Below are 13,004 nucleotides of genomic sequence, written 5' to 3' on the forward strand. Positions count from 1 at the left end.
TCCCTTCCCCTACCCACTCCTTTCATGCAATAAGGCAGAGGACAATGAGGTGTATGCAGGTTGGAGGAAGTGAGTCAGCCCCACCCCTGCCTTCAGGGAAATCGAGCGACAGGGACACAGGCATGGAAGAGGCCTATTAATGACACAGGCCTAGTAACGACACCAGTAGGTCCTGGGACAGCTAAGGTTCAGTAGAGGGGTCTTTTGTATTAGGCTTCAAAGAATGAGCAGGAGTTCAACAGCTAAAGAAGGGCAAGGGCATTGGTGGTAGAGGGAACAGAAGCTGCAAAGGCTGGGACTTGAAGAATCCAAAAATTGTCAGAATGGAGAGTCTGGTTTGTGGGGAGTAGGGACACAGGGCCCCTCACTTCACTTCTCAGGGATTCCTTCCGGCCTCCTCTTGCTTCTTTGGAGCTTTGTATGGTGTACCTCGTGTACCTGGAGCCCAGCCTGTAGGAGCTGCCTAGGTAGCAGACTGGCCTGGCAGCCAGAGGTACCACAAGGTGGGCAGGTAATAATGGTGAGCCTCCCTCCAGTCTCCCGCAAGTCTGTGGGCCAGGGCCAAAGGCAGTCCTGGCGTGAGATGGGAAGGAAGGCAACTGGGTGTGGGCATCTGGTGGCAGCCAGCCACCTGCCCGAGTCAAGGATAGGAAAATGGGCCAACAGAGAGGCTGGATTCCCTGTCCAACAGAGAGACACTTAGAGCCTAGGGTTACCACCACCCCTTGCACCACCCAACAGTGTCACCTACCTGGCTTGCACACCTCCAGGAATGGAGAACTCAGCACTCCCCAGGGCAACCTGCTCTATTCACAGTCAGAGGGACCCTCAGAAGTCCCAGCCGCCCCAGCGGCTGCCACTTTACAGATGGGTAAAATGAGGCTCAGAGATGAAGGGGGCCTCAGAATAAGCAGAAGAGATGGGACAGGCCCCTGATCTTTGACTTTAAAAGCCCAAAGTCAGAGTGTCAGCCCCGTGTTACAACCAGTGAGATCTGGGTCCCAGCTCTGCCCTCTGGGGCACCACCATGCCTGCCAGTTCCCTCTGCCCAGGATGGAGATCAGCAAACCACTCAGAGATCGACCCCAGGACTCAGTCTGTCCAGGTGAAACTAGCCCAATGGCTTCATTTTACAGATGAGAAAATTGAGGCCAAAGAGGGGACAAGGCAAAGGACAGACTGGAGAGAGACCTGAGAGTGGAATAAAAGTTCATGACTTCCAATCAAGTGCCATGGCCAAGTAATCCCCAATTCCCTGAGGTCGGCTTGGACCACAGAAACTCGGCTTCACGATGATGAACCCACTCAGAGCACATGGGCTAGCCTCCCCACCAGGTCCCTGGTCCTAGAAATGAAAGAAACTGCATATTCATTTGTAATGTGGTGTCCTGGGTGGGATCCTGGACCAGAAAATGGGCAGTAGGTAAAAACTAAGGGAATCTGAATAAAGTATGGGCTTTAGTTAATAATAATGTATGAATATTTGGTTAATTCCTTGTATATTAGATTATAATATGTCCCTATATTTTAAGATAGTAAAATAAAGAGAATTGGGCGTGGAAGCTATGGAACCATCAATACTATCTTCACAGTTTTTCTGTAAATCTAAACCAGATGTTAAAGTTTATTTTAAAAATGAAGCGGGGCTTCCCTGGTGGCTCAGTGGTTAGGAATCTGCCTGCCAATGCAGGGGACACGGTGTTCGAGCCCTGGTCCGGGAAGATCTCACATGCCGCGGAGCAACTAAGCCCATACGCCACACTACTGAGCCTGTGCTCTAGAGCCCGCGAGCCACAACTACTGAGCCCATGTGCCACAACTACTGAAGCCCGTGCACCTAGAGCCCGTGCTCCGCAACAAGAGAAGCCAGTGCAATGAGAAGCCCGTGCACCACAACGAAGAGTAGCCCCTGCTCACTGCAACTACAGAAAGCCCGCGCTCAGCAACAAAGACTCAACACAGCCATAAATAAATAAATAAACATTTCTTTTAAATTAAAATAAATAAATAAATAAATAAAAGTGAAGTGTATGGACTTCCCTGGTGGTCCACTGGTTAAGACTCCGCACTTCCACTGCAGGGGGCACAGTTTCGATCCCTGGTCGGGGAACTAAGATCCTGCATGTCAGAGGGTGTAGTCAAAAAATAAAATTAAAATGAAGTGCATAAAATGTACATATGTACAGATACATACATTCATAGATAGATACATATATATATATACAGATACATATATATATGTGTGTGTGTGTGTGTGTATATATATATATATATATATGTAGTAGTTGTTGTTAAATCCCTAACAATATTGGAAAACAGGGACTTTTGTGGATGGAAACTGAGAGGAACCCAACAAGGCCAGCCACTCTTCCATGACTCCTGCACACCCTCCACTCCCCCACTTCCCCTAAGCTGGGTACCAGCCCCAGTAGGCAGGGTTCACTGAACCCCAGGAAGGACCCTGATCGGAGGCTCTTGGTCAGGGTGCTCTGCTGTCTTCAGCTGCCTGTGAGAAGCAGGAAGCACCTATGTCCAGAAGTTCTGACTATAGTGTTTGCTGTCCCAGCAGAAAGTCCTCTCCTGCCCTGTGTTTGCAGAAAACAGGCCAGAATGCATTCCACACAGCACCTCCCAGCCCTCCCCAAAGCCAGCTGAGCCTAACAGCCCGTGACCCAGAGCCAGCCAACGACAGAAAGAAATCACTCCACGAAAAAGGGCAACCACCCCAAGAACAGGAGGAACTTCACACCTGGGAAAACAGAGCCACTGGAGAAAACAGAACTGGACTGAGGAATGAGAGTAACATCTCCCAGGAGACATAAAGGGCTATTCCAACCTATTAAAATAAACAAACACACCAGAGATGGGCAGGTATGTATTGTTCTTTAAAAAAAAAAAAACCCTCAGAACTTCCCTGGTGGTCCAATGGTTAAGAATCCTCACTTCCACCACAGGGCGCACAGGTTCAATCCCTGGTTGGGGAACTAAGATCCCACTTGCCACATGGGGCAGCCACAGGAGAAAAAAAAAAACCTCTATTGAAATGAGAGGGACTTCCCTGGTTTCGCAGTGGTTAAGAATCCGCCTGCCAATGCAGGGGACATGGGTTTGAGCCCTGGTCCGGGAAAATCCCACATGCCACGGAGCAACTAAGCCCGTGCGCCACAACTACTGAGCCCGCATGCCACAACTCCTGAAGCCCACACACCTAGAGCCCATGCTCCACAAGAGAAGCCACCGCAATGAGAAGCCTGTGCACCGCCACAAAGAGTAGCCCCCACTAACCGCAACTAGAGAAAGCCCACACGCAGCAACGAAGACCCAACACAGCCAAAAATAAATAAATTTATTAAAAAAAAAAAAAGAAATGAGAGCTGGGGGACAGGAACAGAACCCCAGCATCCTTTTAATGAGATTTCTAGGAGAGAGAATGAAGGAGAGGTGACATTTACCCCTCCCCTGCCTTGTTTTCTTCAAAGAAGCCATCTCCCACTGGAATTATAATTTGATTATATGCACATATGATTCTGCCAACTTTAAATAAATTGTTACATCATGTACTTATTTATTTGCTTACTGTCTGCTCCCTCCTCTCCAGTGTCTTTTTCCCTTGGGTTCACGCCTTGCATTGCTAATGCCTAGAAGAGCTCCTGGCACAGGAGATGACCTTAATAACAATTTGCTAAATGAAAGAATGAATGGGGACTTCCCTAGTGGCACAGTGGTTAAAACTACACGCTCCCGATGCAGGGGACCCGGGTTCGATCCCTGGTCAGGGAACTAGATCCCACATGCATGCCACAACTAAGAGTTTGCATGCCGCAACTAAGGAGCCCGTGTGCTGCAACTAAGGAGCCTGCCTGCTGCAACTAAGACCCGGTGCAACCAAATTAATTAATTAAAAATGTTTAAAAGCCTACAAAAAAAAAAAAAAAAAAAGAGGGACTTCCCTGGTGGCGTGGTGGTTAAGAATCCACCTGCCAATGCAGGGAACATGGGTTCAAGTCCTGGTCTGGGAAGATCCCACACGCCGTGGAGCAACTAAGCCCATGCACCACAACTACTGGGGCTGCGCTGTAGAGCCTGCGAGCCACAACTACTGAAGCCCGTGCACCTAGAACCCATGCTCCACAACAAGAGAAGCCACCGCAATGAGAAGCCCACGCACTGCAACAAAGAGTAGCCCCTGCTCAACGCAACTAGAGAAAGCCCACACGCAGCAACAAAGACCCAGCGCAGCCTAAAATAAATAAATAATTTTTTAAAAAAAAGAATGAATGAGTCACATCAAACAAGTAATAACTGAGGATTTCCCCAGAACAAAGGAAAGACATGAGCCTTCACACTGAAAAGTGTGTCGTCAAGATGAAAACTTGGTTCAGCCAGTTTGGAAAACTCTGCAGCAAAATCTGCTAAAGCTCCACATCCATCCACCTCATGATGCAGGACTTTCACAGCAGGGTGCATCTTGCGAAGAAATGAAAATAGACATTCGCCAAAGACATGTGCAGGGATGTTCATAGCAGCTTTACTGGTAGGAGCCCTGTCCTGGAGACAACACCAACCTCCAACCACAGGAGAATGGACAGACGTCTCATGGCAAATCCACCTGCTTAAAGGTGTGCCGCAATCAAACCGTGGCACCAAAACCTACACCAACGTGGTGTATTATCTGAGCTTTTTAAATTTACTGTATTTCTAATGCTTTGACATCTTGGGGCATTGCTGACCCTGAAGAGACTGCCCTCCAGGGCTGGCCAGTTTCTAGAGATGTAAATGCTTGGCCGGGGAGTGTGCCTTCCATAGGCAAACTCACCTATCTCCAGCCCACCACCTGACCTACCTGCTCTGTACTCAGGGCCAGTATTCCCCTGCCCAAATCACCCCAGGGCCAGGTACCAGACAACTCGACAGACAAGCTGAACAAAGTTATTCAAACTAACCAATGCTAAGCCTGCTGACCCTGCCTCATCCTTCGTGGAAACCACAATAAAGGCTCCTGCCCTGCTTCCCCCTCACACCCTGGGCTCCTGACCCTGGTGCTTCCCCGTGTGACCCTGGTGGCACTGCCTCTGCTCTTGGGAACCATGCAGGATAAACTGTCTTGTCCAGGGCAGTGGCCTCCTGATCTCTTGGCCTCATCATACCTGAATAATAATAAAACCTACATTTTAAAACAATTGGTGCGGCGAGCAGGGTGTTTTGGCCTCAGACTAAAAGGATATGCTCTTGGCATACTAACTGGTCCCACCAGGTGGCAGTGGTAGCCTGGGAGTGTGGCGCCACCTGCTGGCAACACTTGGGCTTGGTGCCACTGCCGCTGGGGACTGGCGGACGTGGCCACAATTCCTTGAGTTCTGGTCTGAGCCATTACTTGCCTAGATTCCGGGAGGACGTTCCCAGGGTCCCCCTTTTTCTTGGTTGACCAGCTAAGTTTACATAGGCCCCTCTGAAGGGAAGGAGGTGTGACTTCCCGCTAAGTGCTGTGGCCGGGCCTGACCGGGCAGCACTGATACGTGTGCACAAACTGAGCTGCCGTGAAAGGTGCCCTGCCTTTCAGCCCGGCCCATGGGGCAGAGTCGTGCTCTTCAGAGCCACACTGCCAGGGCGCCCACCCCAGGGACTGTGGCACCCTGCAGGCCCTGGGGGAAGGGCCATCGTCGTTGTGTTGTCCATTTTCCCTCCACCCAGAGGAATAGGAGGGACCACACTGGTGGAGACCTGGGGCGGGGTGGGGCGGGGGGAGGCAAAACAAGCGTCCCAGGTAGTGGCTGCTACCTAGAGGCTGACAACTGGGCCCCTTGTCCCTGCCCCTTTTTTGCTTATCGGCCCAAGACAGAAACTAAAAACCACAGAATCAAGCAGCTAAACGCCTCAAACAGAAAAGAAAAAAAAAAAGCAGGTGGGGGAAAAGAGAAAAAAAGGAAGAAAAAGGAAAACCCTAGATACAGGGGGAGAAAGCAAAAGGTGAATAAATAAATAAATTACATATCTTATAAATATATAAATATATTTATAAAATATATAACAAATAAATTTTACATATAGTATATATTTTTAAATATTTTAAATATATAATAAATTTTACATATATACATAAATTAAAGGTCCATAGTTTGACCCAACTGGAGATCCAAAATTTAGACACTAACAATTTATACAATAATTTATATATATATCAATACATAACTATACATAACAAAAATACCACAGAATTTATATAAAAAGATTAAAAACCACCAGTTGGCTTTTGTGCTTCTATAACATAGGTTCTAAATTAGCTTTAGTATTTGCTGACATCACCCACTGACAAAACTTCATGGGGCTTAATCAATACTGGGGCTCAAATAATTGTCATACCTGGGGATCCCACCAAATTTGAACACTGTGGCCCCTATAATCTTAGGGAAGAAACTGAATATAAAATAGAGGGGAAATAGATATACTTCACTTTAATGGTAGCCTTGCCTAAATTTCCCATAGTCATAGTACTTTTGCCCTAAAATATCTCATATTGAGCAAAGACGCTCTAACACCATGAATAATAAAATTAAAGTCTTTGGCATCTACAAATTGACTTGATAAAATGGGACCCCACAGACCCCCAGTTAAAATAGTTAATATGACCCAACGTAAGTTAAAACAGGGCTGTCAGGGAGTAAAACTTGTATATAAAACCTAGTTAACAAAGGGTGAATATCCCCACTGCTTCCATTTAACGACCCAACTTTGCCTATTCTGAAACCTGGGAAAAAGAAAGGGTTCCTCCTGGTGGATTCACAACAGTAAAGCTGTGGTTCATGCATTAAGGCCCCTGGCCCAATATCCAATTTTTTAAAGAATATTTATTTATTTGGCTGTGCTGGGTCGTAGTTGCGGCACGTGGGAACTTCATTGCAGCATGCATGCAGGATCTAGTTCCCTGACCAGGGATCGAACCTGGGCCGCCTGCATTGGGAGTGCAGAGTCTTAGCCACTGGACCATCAGGGAAGTCCCTCCGATATTATTAAAATCACTCCCTCCACCCAATCAAGACCAGTATTTATTTTGCTCTTACAGATTTGGCTGATATGCTCTGTTCAGTGCCTATATCAACAGGCTTTCTGCCAGTTTGCCTTCAACTCTAAAGGGACACACACACCTTTTGCAGGCTACCCATGGGGACTTCGACAGCTTTGCCATCACCTCTACATGAGAACACCCACTCCCCAGGGCCTTCCCCTACTACACCCTCCAGCTTCCCAGCAGGACCACGATGGCTGCCCCTTCCCCTTGGTTACACACAACACCACTCATTCTCACACAGACTTTACCCGATGGTCACCTCATGCCCCCAGCAACTGCCCCCCAAAACACACCAAGATAATATTGTAGAAAAACAGACAACAGCAGCAAATCATATGTATCTCTTACATTAATATTTTTAACACACTCTGATTCCACAGAGATATTGTTAGAGACCCCGGAAATTTCAGGTCTGTTTTCTTGGGTAATGCCATATAGATGAGAACCTTCGGTATAGACCAGCCTAGAAGGACCCCTAATACTTGCCACTTGTGTCCTTCCTTCCTATTCTCACAACAGAAACTTATGCCCTACTCTCTAAAATCCTCCTCTATCATCTCCCCACAAGGGTTCCTTAAAATGATGTCAAAGCATCACAGGGGGGCTTCCCTGGTGGCGCAGTGGTTGAGAGTCCGCCTGCCGATGCAGGGGACACGGGTTCGTGCCCCGGTCCGGGAGGATCCCACATGCTGGGGAGCGGCTGGGCCTGTGAGCCATGGCCGCTGAGCCTGCGCGTCCGGAGCCTGTGCTCCGCAACGGGAGAGGCCACAACAGTGAGAGGCCCGCGTACCACAAAAAAAAAAAAAAAAGCATCACAGGGCCAATTATATTCATCATACCTATTTATTTTCTGTAATTCTAATGCTCTGACATCTTGAAGCCTTGTTGACATTGAAGAGGCTACCCACCTCCCAGGACTAGCCACATCCTAGAGAGAATAAACGGGGAGTGTGCTTTCCACATGCAAATTAACCAGTCCCAAGCCCATGAGCCACAATACTAAAGAATAACAAAGTAAAGATTTCAAGACTTACTGTGAGACAACATGTCCACGGTGAAAGAACAGACGCGTAGACCCACGGGACAGAACAGAAAGCCCAGAAACAGACCCCACACAAATGTAGTCAGCTGATCTTTGACAACAGAGCAAAGGCATTGCATGGAGAAAAGGGTCCCTTCAGCAAAGGTTCTAGAATCACCGGACGCCCACATGCAAAAGAACAAATGAACCTAGACACAGACCTCACACAAAAAATTAACTCAAAATGGATCACAGACCTAACTGTGAAGTGCAAAATGATAAAACTTCTTCAAGAAAACAGGACGCTCAGTTTCGCCCAGGCCTTCGCAGATGGGTGCGCCAGCAACTGCTGGGCCGCGACACTGAGGCAGAGGACGGGGAGGTGGGGAAGGTGAGCCCAGTTTCGGGGGACGGCAATGCCCTTAACCCCCCTGCGGGCTCAGCCCTGGCCGCCCCTGTGAAACGAGGGCCCTGGGGTTCCCTCTCACCCCACTGGCCCGAGGGCACCATCTCTAGGCCAAGGCCCACTAAACGGCCTCCTGTGACCGCGTGCTGAGCCAGGGCTTGGGCCGGGCGGAGGGGGTCCAGCAGCCAGCCTTGGGAAAGGGCATCTTGGATTACGCGGCGGGAGCGATGCGCTCTGCCCCCCAGTGCTGGGACGCCAGCTCTCGGCCATCTCAGTGGAGATGGGCCTGGCCATCACGCTCTGTTGGCTGGGCGCCTGCTGGGAGTACCACTCCCTTCGGGGACTCCTGCACCACAGTCAGCAAGGTCATAACGGGGTGTCGGGTCCCTGCCACGTGCTGCCCTCAAAGGGCTGGGTCTGCAGTCCTGGCGGCTGCTTTCTGTAGCGTTACACGGCTCCTACAGCTGGAAGGGTCCCATTCTGGCCCCGGGGATGCTCATGGCTGACTGTAAAGTGTCTGGCACTTACTGGTCGGGGAGGTCCTTTGAAGAATCTGGATTCAGGCTGCCTTGGGGGGTGCCATCCACCACACTAGATGCGCCACCACCAGGGACTTCAGGGTTGGCTCCGCGGGTCGCCCAGGCTGGAGGCATGTTGTTCCCAGGAGCATAGAGGGTGATTGCATGTGGAGTGCAGAGTACGCATTGCTCCTGTGGTTGATGAATACCCTTTGCAGGTGAGATAGGAGCATCCCAGGTGCGGGGAGAGTTTAATCCAGGCTGTTCGCTAGGCCTGGGCACACTGGGTAGGGCAGGGCGTTTGAAACAGGGCAGGGCAGGGCTGTGACCTTCCCACCCACACTCATTGCTTTTGCTGCCTACTTCACCTGTAACTGTAGTATGAAGGCTGGGAAGAAGGCTGCTGGGATGGCTGGCTCCACTGGACTGGAGGAGAGAGGAAACTGGAGCAGCCAGGGGCCCCAGAAGAGGAGAAAGGGAGGTGAGGCCGATTCGACACCAGCTGTGTCAGGCTTCGAAGGACGAACCCATGAAGGCATCGGGCCACACAGTGACATTTTCATCCCTCCTCGCCAGCCATTCCTGGCTCCCCAAGACTCAACCATGGAAGGTACAGAAAGGTGTGTGACAAGAAACTCATGGCTTTTAATCCTGGCAGGAAGGACAAGGAAAACCAAAGATAAAGATTTGATCAAGTTTTACTATCCTCCCACTGGAGACGGGGGAGGGGGAATCAGTCATATTTAATAAACATCTCTCTCCTCAAAAAAAAAAAAAAGAAAAGAAAACATAGGATGGACTTCCCTGATGCTGCAGTGGTTAAGAGTCTGCCTGCCACTGCAGGGGACACGGTTCGAGCCCTGGTCCGGGAAGATCCCACATGCCACAGAGCAACTAAGTCTGTGCGCCACAACTACTGAACCTGTGCTGTAGAGCCCGTGCTCCACAACAAGAAGCCACCGCGATGAGAAGCCTGTGCATCACAATGAAGAATGGCCCCCGCTCTCTGCAACTAAAGAAAGCCCACGCGCAGCAACAAAGACCCAACACAGCCAAAAAATTCATTCATTCATTCATTCATTCTTTAAAAAAAGAAAACAGGAGAAAAATCTACATGACTTTGGGTTTGGTGATGAGTTTTTAAATACAACAGCAATAGTACAATCCATGAAAGAGAAAAAAAAATTGTAGTTTCCACTTTATTAAAATTTAAAATGTTTTCTCTGTGCCAGACACTGTTAAAAGAATGAACAGACAAGTCACAGAGGAGGAAAAAATATTTGCAAAACACATATCTGATAAAGGACTTGTATCCAAAACATACAAACTACTATAAAAAGTCAACAATAAGAAAACAAATAACCCAATTAACAAATGGGCAAAAGATCTGAACAGACACCTCACCATAGAAGATATACAGGTAGCAAATAGCTTATGAAAATATGCTCAACATCATGCCGAGCAAATTAAACAATAATGAGATACGACTGCACACCTATTAGAACGGCTAAACTCCAGAACACTGACCCCACCGAATACTATCAAAGATGTGGGGCGACAGGAACTGGGCTGCCTCCATACAATGGAATATTATTCAGAGATAAAAAGAAATGAGCTAATAATTCGCGGAAAGACGTGGATGACTCTTCAATGCATACTGGTAAGTAAAAGAAGCCAGTCTGAAAATACTGTGTGACTCCAATTATAGAATATTCTGGAAAAGGCAAAACTATTGTGAATACAAACAGAACAGTAGTTGCCAGGAGCGCTGAGGGTAGAGTTAGGGATTGATAGCGGGTAGCAGGCAAAGCACAGGGGAATTTTTAAGGAGGTGAAATTATTGTGTAATAGTGACTATAAGACATTAGCAATTGTCAAAACTCGTAGAACTTTATATCACAGAGAGTGAATCTTAATGCATGCAAAAAGCCATTTAGGAGGTACGGATCCCAGGATGCAACGCAGAATATGACAAAAGAATCTAATTGTCTTAAAAATGGGTGAAACAACCTCAGTGAAGGGCCTGGGGGAATAAGGTGCTGACCTAAGTAACACTGGAAATGTGTACAGACTGCAAGACTAAAGGCAAAAGCACTGTACTCTAGTTGATAAAGTTGTTTCCTGTGGGGACATGTGTTAACAATTCTAGAACCACTCTACAAGTATCCTGGAATTGAACAATTAAGTAAATAAGTGGCAGATGGTAAGAGCCAGGTTTCTTGCTGTTGGAGTGGGATGTTATAAGCAATGGCAAGAGGCTGAAATGTTCCAGGCAGTAATGGATTAGGGCTGGAGACATCAACGTAAATTTATGTTTAGCTTAACATATACACAATGGTTACATGTTGAAATAGTAATAGATTGCCTTGCTTTGTTAGCTCTGAGCACCTAGAAACAAGGACATCCCAGTAGCTATGATCACATGTGATCTTCATTTTTAATACCCTTCTCCAGTGAAGAGCCCGGGCTCCTTGGAGAAACGGCAGATGGTAGGACTAGGGCTAGAAATATACAAGATGAGCCTGGAGCATCCTGTAATGGCTGAAAGTAAGGAAGTGCTCAACACACACACACACACACACGCACACGCGCACGCGCACACACACACACACACACACACACACAGTGACGGGGGCATGACAAAGAGACCCAGGAGCCAACTACAAGAGTTCCCAATAGCCAAAGCTAGGACAATTTGAGCAATAAAATAAAGTAGCATTGAATCATTAGAGAAATGCAAATCAAAACTACATGAGGTACCAACTCACACCGGTCAGAATGGCCATCTTAAAAAGTCTACAGGGCTCCCCTGGTGGTGCAGTGGTTGAGAGTCCGTCTGCCGATGCAGGGGACACGGGTTCGTGCCCCGGTCCGGGAAGGTCCCACATGTCGCCGAGCGGCTGGGCCCGTGAGCCATGGCCGCTGAGCCTGCGCATCCGGAGCCTGTGCTCCGCAACGGGAGAGGCCACAACAGTGAGAGGCCCACGTACCGCAAAAAAAAAAAAAGTCTACAAATGACAAATGCTGGAGAGGGTGTGGAGAAAAGGGAACTCTCCTACACTGTTGGCGGGAATGTAAATTGCTGCAGCCACTATGGAGAACAGTAACGATGTTCCCTAAAAATGGAGTTGCCATATGATCCTGCAATCCCACTCCTGGGCATATATCTGGAGAAAACTCTAATTTGAAAAGATACATGCACCTCACTGTTCATACCAGCACTATTTACAATAGCCAGGACATGGAAGCAACTTAACTGTCCATCGACAGAGGAATGGATAAAGATGTGGTACATATATACGATAGAATATTACTCAGCCATAAAAAAAGAATGAAATAGGATTTCCCTGGTGGAGCAGTGGTTAAGAATCTGCCTGCCAATGCAGGGGACATGGGTTCAAGCCCTGGTCCAGGAAGATCCCACATGCCACAGAGCAACTAAGCCCGTGTGCCACAACTACTGAGCCTGCACTCTAGAGCCCACGAGCCACAAGTACTGAGCCCGCATGCCACAACTACTGAAGCCCACACGCCTAGAGCCCATGCTCCGTAACGAGAACCCACCGCAATGAGAAGCCCGCGCACAGCAACAAAGAGTAGCCCCTGCTTGCCACAACTAGAGAAAGCCTGCACACAGCAATGAAGACCCAACGTAGCCAAAACTAAATGTTTTAAAAAAGAATGAAATAATGCCATTTGCAGCAACATGGATGGACCTAGAGATTATCATACTACGTGAAGTCAGACAGAGAAAGACAAATACCATATGATATCCCTTATATGTGGAATCTAAAATATGACACAAATGAACTTATTTATGAAACAGAAACAGACTCACAGACATAGAAAATAAACTTATGGTTACCAAAGGGGAAAGGGGGTGGGGAGAAGTTTGGGATTAGCAGATACAAGCTACTATATATAAAATAAACAACAAGGTTCTACTGTTTAGCACAGGGAACTATATTCAATATCCTATAATAAACCATTATG

At 47.8% G+C, this 13,004-nt stretch overlaps 1 non-coding gene across 1 annotated transcript; it reads right to left on the reverse strand.

The window, feature by feature from the left end:
* Window positions 1-6,918: 6,918 nt before the first annotated feature.
* TRNAG-CCC (transfer RNA glycine (anticodon CCC)) lies at window positions 6,919-6,991 on the reverse strand. Its single transcript has one exon. It is a non-coding gene; the product is annotated as a tRNA-Gly (tRNA).
* Window positions 6,992-13,004: the final 6,013 nt, after the last annotated feature.

Source organism: Delphinapterus leucas, chromosome 2 (assembly GCF_059928025.1).
Source record: "Delphinapterus leucas isolate spDelLeu-1000000601 "Yukka" chromosome 2, BTC_Dleu_Yukka2, whole genome shotgun sequence".
In the NCBI taxonomy this organism is placed as follows: Eukaryota; Metazoa; Chordata; class Mammalia; order Artiodactyla; family Monodontidae; genus Delphinapterus; species Delphinapterus leucas.